The 15,649-nt window shown below is 36.7% G+C and overlaps 1 protein-coding gene across 1 annotated transcript in view; it reads left to right on the top strand.

The window, feature by feature from the left end:
* flrt1a (fibronectin leucine rich transmembrane protein 1a) overlaps positions 1-15,649 on the top strand; it is a 69,408-nt gene that overhangs the window by 33,379 nt on the left and 20,380 nt on the right. Inside the window, exon 2 of the mRNA XM_079606349.1 lies at positions 10,018-10,688. The gene's annotated coding sequence lies outside the window, so the exon portion shown is untranslated. The remainder of the gene's footprint in view (positions 1-10,017; positions 10,689-15,649) is intronic.

Here is a 15,649-nt window from a genome sequence, read left to right as displayed (position 1 = left end):
TACCCAAAATAAAAATAAATTAAAAAAAAAGTCAAATTTAACTTCAAAAGCCCAGAGTGCCACTTCTGACCCCTGCATAGAGACACCTAGTGGATGAATATTGAACTCACAAGTGCCAGAGTGGTAGTAAGAAGATGGCTGACCACATGCGGTTTTGTTGAGCTGGAAACCTACCCAAACAAAATCGTCTTCTCAGCAAACCAGCGGTTGGTAAAATTGTGTATTTTTGGTTAATCTATTTAGTATTAGCTTGCAGAATGCCTAGAAGAATGTTTTATATTATTTTTGGATAAATTAGTGACTCTGAGCTATAGTTAAAAAAACGATGGGTCAAAAATGACCTGGGTGTATGGGTTAAAAAAATGTCGGGTCAAAAATGACCCTCTGGTTCTTTGAGTGATTTTGATGGAGAATGGTGACAGTCCTGTACTTGGCTAAAGCCTTGAAATAAATTGTATAATATATTTTACTAAGTTACCTCAGTAGTACAGGGCCAGAGACTAATAAAGTAGTATTTCAGGGAGTATGGCCGCTCCCTTTTCAGGACAGGGAAAGCAACAGAGAAAGATCACTGTAAGACAAGTATTGGAGCAACTTGAAGCTGATGATAGTGACTTTGGCCCTGAATTGGACAGCGATAGCGATTCTGATGAATTGTTTCAACCGCATGAAAGTGATGGAGGTGAAACTTCTGTTAATTAAAAAATTTAAAGGATTTAAACAAATAAAGCAAAAAAAAAAAACATTGTTAAATGTAGCTGTGTGGTCGACTGATTATTTTCCTAAATTTAAAATAGTTTGCATTGACAGTGTTTGTTATTGTGATTCTTTGAAATGATACGCCTAAAGCCCAATGGGTCAAATTTGGCCCTAATCCTAAATTAGGGAATAAAGGGTTAAAATTGAAAAAGTGGATATTTTGGTGTTCAGTGAATTTATAGCAGTAATTTAATGCATAGTTCATAATTTTCCAAATAAGAAAAGGGTTCTTGGGTAAGATTATCATTGCTTTACGAGCTTAATTTTTGCTGCTGCTGTCACTGTAAGTTAGCTGTCACATGGGTCAGTTTGTTGATCATCACCATATTTGAGATTTGTTTTTGAGGTATATGTGCAACTAATTTAGACAAAGAGGCAAATAATGCCCTCGAAGCTGTCACGTACCTCCAAGGAAGACGACGATGGTGATGATTATAAATATAAAACAAGGTTCATTAAATAACTCAAATTATAAAATGGTTAGTTCCAATACTTGATTCTGATTGGCCAATAGCTGTGTTTTATTCACGATAATGTATCTATGTATCACTACACAACACCCCGCTCTTAGCAACTTAAACACATGTTTGATCTCATCGATATTGTTCATTGAAGCTATAGTAGAGTATTGTGAAAGATCGAGTAAGCGAGTGGACCTGCATTTACAGTAGATATAGCATTTTCCTTCAGGTTAGTCCTATATTCATAATAAAAAAAATCCGTTTGAATGTCCGCTGCGATATCTTGTCTTTTTAACAGTTAAGGGGTTTTCCCGTGCACATAGTCATCTGTCAGTGTCGTCAGAGCCCGTCTACGGAGAGCCTGGCCCCTCCCTATTAAGTCCTATTGTACCGAATTTTTGGTTGTAGTTCCACCAGAGTTCCACTGGGGGCGATCACCCCCGAGTGCAAAATGAATGGGAGTATATGGGGCTAGACGGCTAAATTTGTCTCTTTCACCCGATTGCCGTTGAGAAATCTCAGATTTGATTGTAGGTTTTGCAAGTTCAACATGGGTTATAGGTCGAAAGTTGAATGAACGAGTACTTATGTTCTTTCGATTTCTTACAGGTTGAGTTGTTGTTGCCCATAACACGCTAGCATTCTGCTAACGAACGCTGATTGGTCAGTGAAGGACTGGTTACGACCAGAGATACCGCTTGATGGCATCGTGGTATCTGAAGCGGGAACAGAATGTATTCTAGCAGAAACTCTTCTAGCCCGTGTATTTACCTGTGTCAGCTGTACTGGCGATGCCTCGAGAGAAAAGAAAGTGCAGAGCGCGAAAGCACCACAGTGACTGAAGGATTGCCGTAAAGCAGTATCTCTGGTTGTACGATGTGTATGACGTCATTGACATTTTGAAAGACTTTTTAAAGCAAATAAGTGACTCTAAAAAATCTAACACCCAGCAATAAGCAATTTCTTTGCATCTCCTTTCGAATACAACATTCAAAATACTAGACAAAAAAATATATCTTGAGAAAAGTGGATTTTGAGGGGTTTAGCTCCATAGACCACCATTCATTCTGCACTCGTCCTGTGAGCGCCCTCATATGGACCTAGAGTGGAACTGCAACCAGTCAGAAGCCGGAAGTTTACTGAAAGTGAACCTTCTCCCCTTATTAGACATTCTCTGGTGTCGTCTTCCTTCTCCGTGATCACAAATTTGAGTCCTTTCAATGTAAAAGTCTTCTCTGCTGACTGACTCACTCATAAAGACAGTCTTTGCCGCCATCTATTGGCGAAAGAATGTATACACTTCTGTTGTTTACGGTCAGGGACTATCTTTTCCAGCGGAAGGAAGGCTTTAGTGATTTTACTTCCTAAAAGTTACATAGATAAACATTTTTCGCTTTTATATTTGTATTGTGTGGTAACCGTTTTATAAAAGCAATAAGGTACTCGAGGCAAGTGCTGTATCGTGAATAACTCCGCTTCGCGTCGTGCCTAACAACGCCCTCCAGCCGTGACTTATTCACGATACAGCACAGCCTCGAGTACCTTATTGCTTACGTCGACAGCCCGTTGTGTCAACCACAAACAATACCTGACAACTGAGAACTGAAAAAACTGCAACTTAAATACATGGGAAATGAAAAACACCTGTAAAGATCAAATGAATCACCATGGCAACTGAAAAGTGGCTGGAAACTTGAACAAAGGAAACACATGTGACTGAAAATAACAAACTAAAAGCATGAAAATGAACGAAAACAGCATCCAAACAACAGAACTGTGACAGCGGCCTTTGGAAATGTAAGGTAGCCTAAAGGAAAAGAATGAGGTTTGTTGCACCTTGATAAATGCTAAACAATCTTTAGTTTGCTTTGACAATAATTTTTTCATGCCTGTTACTTATTAGGCGAACAAAAGCATTCAGTCAGTTGTTAGTTGCAACTATTATTATTACTGTTATTCAATGATCACACATAACATGTCTTTATGACCGACCAGTTTGCTCCTGAACAGCACTGCATGCTAAAAGAATTTGATGAGGAATATTTGAGTTCATAATGAGATCTCTGACATTTGATTGCAAATCCGAGCAGCGTGAGCCTCAGAGCTTCAGTGTTTACATGTTTCTCGGGAATCAACCTACGAATGGCTTCAAGCTGCATCTGCATATTAAAATGGGATAGGAGACAGAACAAATTATACACATCAAAAAAATGACACACTTCACTTTTAAAAGCATCTAATTTGTCTTTTTTTCTTTCCAACAGAACTACCACCCATAATTTTCTTTCTACCTATTTTTCTCTTTCATTCAGAAATAATGGGATCATGAAAAGCCCTCGTATTCTTTTACACTTTCCTTTTTTGACTTTCTTTTCATATTGCCTTTGACCTTTTTTTTCTTCTCCGTTCTCTATTCCCTAAATGAGTCACACCGAAGCGCGTCTCCTCCAGCATCTCTAAAGAAGAGAGACAGACAGAACTCAGAAATAAGGCTCAAAATGACACCATTATTAATAAAGGGAATAAAGAGAAATGGAATAGAAAGCGAATTCACAGACGATGAATCCAACCGTCCTCCCTCCTGTTTTATTGGGTCTGATACGGTCATTTGGCACGTGTCGCTGTGGAGGTGCTCGAGCTGTTTAAACACAAGTGTGGTGTCTCATCTCTGCGCTGTTCTCCTCAGATCTCGCTCTGAATGACTATTATGCCTCAGTGCTTTAAGAGTCTGGTCACGTCACCCTGTGTGTGTGTGTGCGTGTGTGTGTTTGTGTGTGTGTGGCATCCAATCATTTCAGGTTACTGCACTTTCTGTTACTCCCACGGCTAATTAATATCACACTGCATTCCTGTAACAGCAGCACGATGTTTACCTGTGTGTGTGTGTGTGTGTGTGTGTGTGTGTGTGTGTGTGTGTGCGTGTGTGTGCGTGTGTGTGTGTTTAATTATCATACAGACATCATCATAAATTCAATTTAGTGTGATAGAATAGTACTTATTTTAAGAAGCACAATTTTGAGGGATTTGTGACGGTAGCTAAAAAGTCAGAGACCGAGCAACTTACAAATGACATTTTGAAAGATATCAGAGACAAATATATATTTACTTGGAGCAACAGGCATTTATGAATGATTCACAATAAGACCAGAATGTGAATAAATGTGTAAATGTGACCCTGGACCACAAAATCAGACACATGGGTAATTTTTTTTTTCAAATTGAGATTTATACATCATCTGAAAGTTGCATAAATAAGCTTTCCGTTGATGTGTGGTTTGTATATGACAATATTTGGCCGAGATACAACTTTTTGAAAATCTGGAATCTGAGGATGCAAAAAAATGGAAACATTGAGAAAATCTCCTTTAAAGTTGTGCATGTTCACGATTGTGCTGCATTCACTCACAAAAATACATGTTTTATATATTTACGGTAGGAAATTTACAAAATATCTTCATGGAACATGATCTTTATTTAATATCCTAATGATTTTTGCCATAAAAGAAAAATGGATAATTTTGACCCATACAATGTATTGTTGGCTATTGCCACAAATATACCCGTGCGACATGTGACTAGTTTTGTGATCCAGGGTCATAAATAAGGTAGATTTTGATTTTATGTTGACTGTAAATGTACTTTATTGTAATGAAATAATATATGAAAAATATCTGAATGGTCCTAAAATATGCTTTTGTGCAAAATTAGACGCTAAATATTTGTAATATATTTAAATAAATATTTAAAATATATTTGAATGAAGCAATGTCACATTTAATAAATGCATTACTGTGTTAACTTAACAGCCCTAAGCTAATTTAAATGTGTAAAATCTTTCTTTTGATTATCGGGCTGAAAAGTGACCTTTCTTGAATACTCTATAGAGAAGATGTTTATGCATTTAATGTGCTTTTTATAAGCATTTCTGTCCTTCGACCCGGGCAGCTTTTAAGCTATGAGTAGAGAATATGATTCAGAGGTTTGGGCCAGATTGGCTATATGGCTATTAGGAGAAGAAAAAGAGAGATTGTTTTAATAATAAGGGAGTATAATAAACGCTGCATACATGCCTCTCTTCACATTTGACTGCTCATTAGAAGCCCTGCATGTTGCTGAGAACAGCTCTGCATTCACACACATCAAGAGCCGTACTGTACACACAAAGCTGGAGGTTTATTACCGCTCTACTGCTCTCACATTTGAGTTTTATGGTTTCAACACGCACGCACACACTGTGAAACAGGTTCTCTCAGATTTCTGCACTGTTTCTTGTCAGTATATGAGTTCTGTGTCCAATTAATTCAAACGTTCCTCCATCTGACAGTAATTCCAGCCTCCAATGTATTCAGAGTTCACATCTCCCACTCAGACTTCATCGTTTCTGTTCATTTCTCTTCCCTCTCTAAATGATCATTGAGAATTGACGCACGGTATTCCCTAAATTATGGGGATCAAATGTTCTCACAAGGATAATAATAATAACAACCAGTAATCTTTCCATAGACATAATGGACACAATATTATTTATACTGTACAAACTGTATATTCCATTCCAAAGTTTTACACTTTCAAAAAATATATTAATAAGCTGTTTTCCTCATGGGGACCAACACACACACACACACACACACACACACACACACACACACACACACACACACGCAGACACACACACGCAGACACACACACACACACACACACACACACACACACACACACACACACACACACACACACACACACACACACACACACACACACACACACACACACACACACACACACACGGAGAGAGAGAAAACGAAGACTAGAACTTTTTTTGCCTTGTGGCATTATTTTCATGACATTTAAACCCATTCCCTGAATTCTTCTGATTACTATAATGCGGCTGTAATGTAATATTAAAGAAATATATATATCATGGTAGTAATTACTTTACTGCCTTCAATATGCTAATTTTAATTTCAAATATAATTGTGTCCAGCCTGTATGAATTTTTAGTACTGTACTACAGTAATAAAACCTAATGAGAATCATCAATGAGAACAAACAAGCTTAAAAGAAAAACAAAATCCTAATTAAAAATTCTGGTGCAACATTTGCTTAAATGTCACGAAAATCACATCGCAGAGCATCACATTATTAATGGTCTTAAAATGGAAATATATATATATTTTTTGTTTTCACTTGAAATAGTGTGAAATAATATCCAGATGTGAAATCCACCCTATGTTCTGGATGCAAAGATCACAGGCAGAGTTCTGTATAAATTAAAATGCTAGTTTCTATCGCCTCATTTCCACGCTGGAAAGTCTTCTGACGGTATAGCTGGTTTTACATGGTGCCTAGTTGACATGTAGACCAGATTAACTATCTAACTGTCATAAGTACACCATGCGTGGATCAGTTTCTGACAGATACATGTGTTATTTGTTATTTATTAGATAAATATGACTTAGCTAAAAATTCAGTGCAGATCACAGATTTTAGTTAACCAATGCTCTGTCTGTACAACTATGTTGAAGGACACACTTTCCCAATGGAAAGAAAATAATGAGATGATGAAATAATGAGATGATTATTATCTTAATTGTTTCTACTAGAAAGCAGTGAGATTAAATGCTTTGGCTAAACGCTTTTGCTTAAATCTCCTGAAAAAAGAGAGAGAGAGAGAAAAAAATACACTTCTAGTAACCTCACACTTGTCTCTTGAGTTTCAGAAGAGTTCTCAGCAATGTCAATGTCACAAACGGCTCTGATTTGCCAAGACACCAGAGACAGAGAATTTATCCTGAACTCAGAACATTATCCATGACTAAAATATCTGCTCATTCATTTGAAAGCTCTATACTTTTACCAGGGATCCTGACTGGATTTCTCCAGATCCTTGTGTTAACAGGAAAATATATACATATAGACCATTAGACCCACAAAGGGTTTTTTTTTTTTTGTATTTTTTTGTATTTTTTTGCATGTCTTAATCATGAGCCTTTAATATATATATATATATATATATATATATATATATATTATATATATATATATATATATATATATATATATATATATATATATATATATATATATATATATATATATATATATATCGGCTATTTTAAAATGTTCATGTTTTTTCTCCAAGCATGGTAATCACACTTTTGGAATTTTCTGATGTGCATCGTATATGGGGTTTGTCTTAGTTTCTGTTTTTATATCTCTTAAGAAATTTTAGGAAGAACATATGGAACACATTTAAATAAACAATTTAATTATGTAAATATCTGAGAAGTCCATAAGGTAAAAGAGCAATCTATTTCCTCTGGGCCTTTTAACTATTTTGGAAGACTTTGAAAGACTGAAACACTCTGGATATTGGTATTTCTTCTTTTGTACGGTTTAAGATGGCTTTTCTTACCCTTTGCATTTTACATAGAGGTCAGAGGATTCAATTTTAGTAGATTAAATTTAGCATTTGTATAGCTATTCAGCATTCTGGCATCGGGCCGAATGGATAAGTTTTATTGGCAGATTTTGAACTCTATTGAGAGCGACTGTCGGTATTAAGAATGACTGACAGACTTTGAAATGTTCTGTCGCTAAAAGGCCCAGAGACACATCCACTAGCAATCCCTCTTTATATTATAACTGATCACTTGCCAATATTCAAGAATGGCATTAAATTAATATCTGTATGCTGTTTAATTATTCTTACTGCATTGCATATTCTGGTAGAGCATGTCTGTGTCATGAATTGTTTTTATTTTTGTTCTTGGGTGTATATAGATTAAACTTGAGAACAGTAACTCTAAAACAGGCAGTAATCTAATTTACATTCACACTGTCTGTTCAGAATATGATATATCAGCCTGCAACACACACACAGATACACAGTAGCTCTGTTCCAATGCCTTATACTGCCTTCATACAGCACACAACATTTTTTTTTTTACTTTAAAAACAAATTTCACTCTGAAATTGGTAGTACAATTCACAAATAATTACAAAGAAGTGGCAAATAAGACATTGAATGAATTGTGACATTTTGAAGTAGAAAGACTGAAATGGAATTTTCTTGTAAAACATACTCCAATAATCTTGGGTTTATTTACAACTTTTTTCTTTCTTTTTTACAATGTAGGCAGCATCCTTTTCTGTGAACTAAAGTTAAAATGTGTGATTTGAAACTTCATACGCAGCAATCCAGGTCCACACAAATCGCCTTCCACACATGAACCACACAGGAGACTTGATTCACAATTTATAAAAAATAGCAAAGCACAGAATGCATTGCACTCTTACATATTTGGGAAAATAGTCATTTTTATCAGGATTGAATGAGTGAAATTCTTTGAGAGAACCTTGCCAGAATGTTAGTCAAAGTTCTGAGATTGTTCATTGTTAGCTGGGAGGACTTAAAGGAGAACTTGGCTACTTTTTTTAACTTAATTAAACTGTCTGGAAATCATTTGGATAAATAACCTGTTCTGGTGATATTGGTGACTTTCCCCGCTCCCCCCAGCGTTCCCAGGCGGAAAACCAACCTTGCAACTTGGGGACTACCGTCCCGGCAAGATAGAAATTGGACGTCTTGTGAGAAGCGAGAACGAGAACGAGCGAGAAACACGAACTGCTTTATTGTTGATAACAGAATACAAAATGTACATGTCAATGTTCTATGATAATGTGTATGATGTATTACCCACCTCGGTAGACAATAGCTCCACACGATAAAGTTGGCTTTGAGAGTCTTATTAACTGATTAATACACTGAAAAATGAAATACATTTAAGGTTTGGAAGACAGTAGAACTCATAAGACTGTAAGTAGTGTGTATAGAATTTGGCAAATAGAACTAAGAGGTTCGTATGATTTCTAAGGGTGTGTTCACACTTGGTGGGTTCAGTTTGATTAAAACAAACTGGTGCGATTTCTCTGTTAGTTCGGTTTATTTGATTAAGTGTGAACGCTGCCTTCTGAACTCTGGTGCACACCAAACAAGTGGACCGAGACGCCTGAAAAGGTGAAATTTAGCCCAGAACTCATTATACACAAAATATACGTCATAAAATACTTCTTTTTTTGTATCTTTAGGTTTGGTGTTTAAAATGACAGAGTGAACACTAAGTGAACCGGGACTAAATGTATCGTTTTCTTTTTTGGTTCTGACCAAAAGAACCAAGAGAACCGAACTATAAGTAAAAAAATAAAAAAACCTCTTCCTTCAATCCTCCCTTGTTTGGCTTATGCTACTCTGAGCAATGCCTGAACTTTGTATTTTGAGCACTTCTTGGTTATTTTTGCCTCTTCACGATGACTCGCTTGCTGTAGTCCTCAGTTGTAAGTCGCTTTGGATAAAAGTGTCTGCTAAATGACTAAATGTAAATGTAAATAAGTGTGAACACACCCTAAATTACGATTATGGTAGAGTTGCGAGACTGGTAGAGATGTTTCATATTGGTCAGGCTGGTTAGAGCTTGTAGAGCAGATTAATGACCTGATTTTCTAAACAAGGTTTTACTGTTCTGGGCTGTGTTTCCCAAAAGCATTGTGAGCTAAGTTGATCATAGAGAACATTGGTGGCAATGGTCTACGCGCTTTTGGGAAACACAGCTCTGGTTTCTTTGAATCCATTCATTTCCAATCCATCTTTAACAAATGACCCATTTCTTTGCATACAAAACATCAACAGGACTATACTGTCAGTGTGATGTATCTTTAAAGCTGCCATCACTGAAAACTGTTAGCAACGCTAGCTTATATCTGATTATTGAATTCTCCCTTTTTGCTTTGTCTACAGAACAACCTCCCTTTGGACTAAACAAAAAATGATGAATGTGCTTTTTCCTTGACTGGTCCGGCACAACAGAAGGGACTCCACTTCAATTAGCGAGGACATCTGAGGACTCTTCTTTCCTAAAGCCAGAACTGAACAATGACAGTGAACAATGGCACATAATTACAAATAACTCAATTTTTTGGCTTTTCATTCTGAGTGAGGAAGAGAAGTCAGATATTTTGTGAGCCTGCGTGCCGTGAAAGAGGATTTGAAGTACCGGCTTGCAACCCAGGTTAGTTGCAATTCATGAGGAACGTGGGTGAGATATCTAATAGTTTTTCCATTTTGAGGACCATTTTATTGACACAAGGTGAGCATAATATTGCTGATTTAAATTATTCGAGCAGTTCCTGTCACGTCATCTTTTTACTGATTGGATAGTCGTTACGAATCTCAAACTCCCTGGACTTTCCGCCACTCCTCTGGAATAAAAGCGCTCAGGATGTACACCGTTGCATCTCACTGATTCTCAGACATCAACCCAATGAGAAGAAGCATACTCGCAGTCTGGCAAACAACAGACAGTCGAACAGCAGGACAGAGATCCAGTGAGTCGATGTGGAGTCCATTAGCTTTCACTGCCAGATCTCCCTCAGAGCTGAAACAGCACCTATTCAGCTTCGGTGTCAGAAGTAAGAGCTCTCTCTATGTTATCTCCTTCTATCCCACTCTCTCCGGCTAGCTTATCCTGATGCTGCTATTGACAGATCTGATGTCCAAGTCTAACTTAAAAGAGTACGTTAGCTTTGTTGTCCTGTTTTCAGGCTACTTTTGTGCCACCAGAATTGTCAATTGATTTGGACAGTATGTGGATAAGGTCCATATTAAATAAGCAGTTATTGACGAATTATTTAGTGTAAACTAAACGGATTTCAAAACCTAGTGAACTACCTCCGTAGACAGCATTTTTAGGCATCATAGACACATAACACAAAGATTATTCCACATAGGCTGCTTTCAAATATATCTTGTTTTGAGTTCTCCAAGATAATTCTCCAATTAAATGGCAGAAAAAGCAGAAGATATACTTATATACTTATAATACTAGTGGCATGGTGGCTGGATGTATGAATATTTAATACTGAAACGTATTGATAAATTACTACTTTTTCCCATTAAATTCTGTGCAAGAACAGAAAATGAATGTTAAATATGAGATGTTGGTCTAGGGGTAATATTTTCAACCCAGGCTCATTGGAAAACATGTCTATGATGACATTTAAACAAAATGTTACATGTTGCTTCACAGTTAAAGTTCAAAGTGGTGCAAAAAGCATGTTCAGTTTGATCCGAAACAGATCAATTAAAACTAAACGTAAAAGGTTAATGCTCTACCGCATTTGAAAATAACGTACCACACACACTAAACCCTACCATAAACCTAACCAATACTCTTAACAAAAGAAATGTAAAATCAAATTTGCTCTTTAGCTTATTTATCATGACTCAAGTCAGTACTTGAGCTACAACCTTTACATTATACATTACATACATCATTCTAACGTCAAAATGTACTTATTATTTACAAATCATGCACTGGTAAAGGTGTTTTGAGGTCACCATACAAAAAAACAAGCTTTATTAATCAGTAACATACCCCTGTTGCCCATTTATAATTTGTATGAAAAGAAATAAAAGTTGTAAGAGTTTTACACTAGCGTTCATTTCAGGTGGAAACTGGAGTGAAATGTAGGTCCATTTAAAAAAATAATAATTAATGCGTTTAATGCATCATCTGTTTTTTCACCTCCTGAGGCTTTGATTATGAGCAGATTCCAGCCTCTAATATTATATTGTACTGAATTGCATTAAAATCCAGAGTGTTATACCATGCATCATCTTACTTAGAGCGGCAATATATTTGGAAATAATGCTTTTCATACAACTATTGAAACTTGTGATACTGACATTATATACAGGAGAAAGGATCAATTCGCACACAAAAATACTTACACTAAATGTTTTAATTAGTAATTTAAGTAAAATAATTATTAAATACAACATTTAGTAGAAGCATTTCTCATTCAAACAGAGCAGAGAGAGTGATGACAAAGACAGAGGAACACCATCTGGAGTTACTTCTCATAAATAATAAACCAAAGCTACAGTAACCGAGACATTTATTATTACAGCTTTATAGGATGATTGAAGCTTAAATTTATCATAAGATACAGATTGAATTTGTAAATATATTTATATGTTATGTGTAATTAATCATGATCAATCACAGAAGCCATGTGCGATTAATTATTTAAAAAGAAAAGTGATTCACATGCAGCCATACTTTTTACTTTCATAAATTGCTACTGTATCTTGTGTGTATATCATGATGATTTGGGCACACATTAGTTTGCATTGTATTTTGATTTCACTAGAACATAAAGCAAGCCTCATAACAGACAATAGATAAGAGCGTATGTCTTAGAGCTGCCTGCGCTAGAAAAGAACATTGCCACTGTCGCTTTTCACAACCGATAACAAATTATAGTGCTGGATTGCCTCTTATTATAATGCACAGCCTGCTCAACAACTAGAGATGTGATGTTTCCTCTGTTTTAGACATATCCTTGCTGCGAGCTATTTCATATAGTGGCATATTTAAAATAGGGCTGTAGGTTGATAAATAATTACATTTATCACAAATTAATTGCAAATTTCAATATTTGCTGAGAAAACCACCCAGATGAAGAATGAATTTGAATTTAAAGGTGCACCCAGTAATTTTTTGTATGTTTACTTTAGCTGGTTGTTTGTTCCAGCATCTCCAAAGTTGGCATGAAATGGATGTAGTGATAGTCTTTTCTTCCCTATTGTGTCGTCTGTTTAAGGGAAACAGCTTTACAAACAAGAAAAAATGTAGATTTGTTTTTCTCCATTAGGAAATGATTGGATGCTTGTGGTTTGCTATTGGTGGATCTCATGTGAGTGACAGTTTGCCCCGCCCTCTCGCCAGTAATCACATCATCAGAGAAGAAAAGAGATGTCGCTGCAAAAATATATATATATAAAAAAAAATCATAATATTAATAATAAATACTGCAGTATTCCTTAAAAAAATAAGTATACATTTTAATTTCATGGTGACATTAAAGGATTAGTTCACTTTAGAATTAAAATGTCCTGATAATTTACTCGCCCCCTCGTCATCCAAGATGTTCATGTCTTTCTTTCTTCAGTCGAAAAGAAATGAATGTTGTTGTTGAGGAAAATATTACAGGATTTTTCTCCATATTCAATGGGGGATCATCGGGTTGAAGGTCCAAATTGCAGTTTCAATGCAGCTTCAAAGGGCTCTACACGATCCCAGCCGAGGAATAAGGGTCTTATCTAGCCAAACCATCGGCATTTTATAAAAAATAAAATAAAATAATACTTTTTTTTACCACAAATTCTTGTCTTGCACTAGTTCTGCGATGCGCCACACATTACGTAATCACGTTGAAAGGTCACGGCTGACAGCGGAAGTACCGACCTATAGCGAACTTGAGTAGCAGAGCTACTGCAAGACGAATATTTGTGGTTAAAAAAAAAGAAGTATATATAAATGTTTATTTTTTCAAAAATAATGACCCTGAAATCTCAGTTGCCTGTCAACATATGTATTTCCAGACATCACACGACGTCACCAGCGCGCTCCATGAGGTTATGCAGACTTAGACAGTTAGCGATCGCTGAACCAAAACAACAAGCATATGCTGCGTTCACAACATGTCGTAACCGTAATTACAAGATGGCAACCCATGACGTTCTACCTGGAGCTGTTCACTTTCTCAGATTTCTGCTTTTCTACATGTCAATCTGTACATTCATACAATCATACATTCTGTATGTCAACACTTTCAACACCGAAATGAATTTGCAGCAGTCAGGTGGTACAAGAAGGGGCTCTGTAAGCTGTTAACTTTCCTCAAAAATATTGTAATGTTATGTGCTTTTGAGACTTCATGCTTAAATTGCTTATACAAGTTAAGAGGTCATGGTTTTAAGCTATTATCTGTTTAAAACTAAATCTAAGGGTGTGTTTACACTTGGCATGTTTGGTTGGATTAAAACGAACCCTGGTGCGATTGCTGTGTTAGTGTGTTTCATTTGAACGAGTGTGAACGCTGCCATCTGAATCCTGGTGCGCACCAAACAAGTGGACCTAGACACTGAAAAGACGGGTCTCTGTGTGTCCGCCTCCGAACGAACTCTAGTGCGGTTTGACTGAAATAACGCAACCCGGACCAAAGACATGTAAGCGAACCAAAAACAGGATGTGATGTCACAAGATGCGACCCTAAAATGCTGTTTTTCTCGTCTGAACAGGCGTCAGAACCGTGTCTTCTGTTGCAAATCTTCACTTGTGTGTGATGGAGGAATTCCAGGTGCTGTTTTGGCTCATTTACACATTTTCTAAGATCTTTGTGAGTTTTAAGTAAAAATACCACACACACATACAACAAGCGCATTTAGTCAAGTCCAGCACACGGCATATGTTTTGCATGTTTAGTAAGTTCTGTCGCAAAATAAATGTCATAAAAGCTGTTTTTAGTTGTTGTATCTTTGGGTTCGGAGTTAAAAATGACAGAGTTAAATGCTAAGTGAACCTGGACTAAACGTATCATTTTCTTTTTGGGCCGGACCAAAAGAACCAAAAGGACCAAGAGAACCGAACTACAGGTGTGAACACACCCTAAATGTGTGACGAATAACGTGAAAATTCTGCTCAAGTGCATAATAATAGTTTCCTCCTCTATATTACATACGTCCTTGCAGCAAGCTATTTCATAAAGTAATGGTGACGAAATCAACCGAGCCAAAACTGGTGTGAACAGATCAATGAAGTTGCGTCAGCATTTTAAATCGACTTATCAAGAAAACAAATTACGTTTGGAATGGTACACTTTATTTATAGTCCTGTTCCTCATGTTATGTGCTTATTATAGTGCTTGCAATAAATGGGTAATAACTAGGCACTAACCCTGAACCCACCCCTAAACCTATAACCTGAACCCATGTAGTTACCTTAGATTACCCAGTACTTTCTCAGGTAAGTACACTGTAAGTACAAGTAAGTGCACGTACTGTAAAATAAAGTGCCACCGTCGGACTCCAACCATTCCAACTGCTCAGCCCATCAGAATTAGATCAGACTGAGGGATGTGGCAGAGGTCACTGATGGTATTAGACATCAGCGGTCAGAAAGCAGATTATCACTGCATTTTTTATTTGTTTATTTTTTTTTATTTTTTTATTTGCATGCAAGGCTATCAGAGGATTGTGTCAGCTAAAGGAATGATTTGGGATTAAAGAGTTAGAGGAAGTCAGGTTCGTGGTTTGCAGGAACTGACAAATGAAAAGAAAATCAAATGAAGATGAATTGAGAGGAAGATTATAAAACGCTTCGGCTCAAATGCAAGCGTCAGTGGAAAAGAGAAGCCGAAATTTGAAAAGAACAGTGAAAAATGGTGCCGTGATGAAACAGAAGGGCATGAAAGCGGCGTAGAGAAATTGCGACTCAATCGTCTGCCTCGCTTCTCATGCAGGGCACGTTCGGAAAAGGAGAGAGAGAGATGACGGGGGTGAGAGAGGGAGGGAGATGTGGCGAGGG

The sequence above is a fragment of the Phoxinus phoxinus genome, assembly GCF_949152265.1.
Source record: "Phoxinus phoxinus genome assembly, chromosome: 3".
In the NCBI taxonomy this organism is placed as follows: domain Eukaryota; kingdom Metazoa; phylum Chordata; class Actinopteri; order Cypriniformes; family Leuciscidae; genus Phoxinus; species Phoxinus phoxinus.
This window is presented reverse-complemented; position numbering and strand designations above follow the sequence as displayed.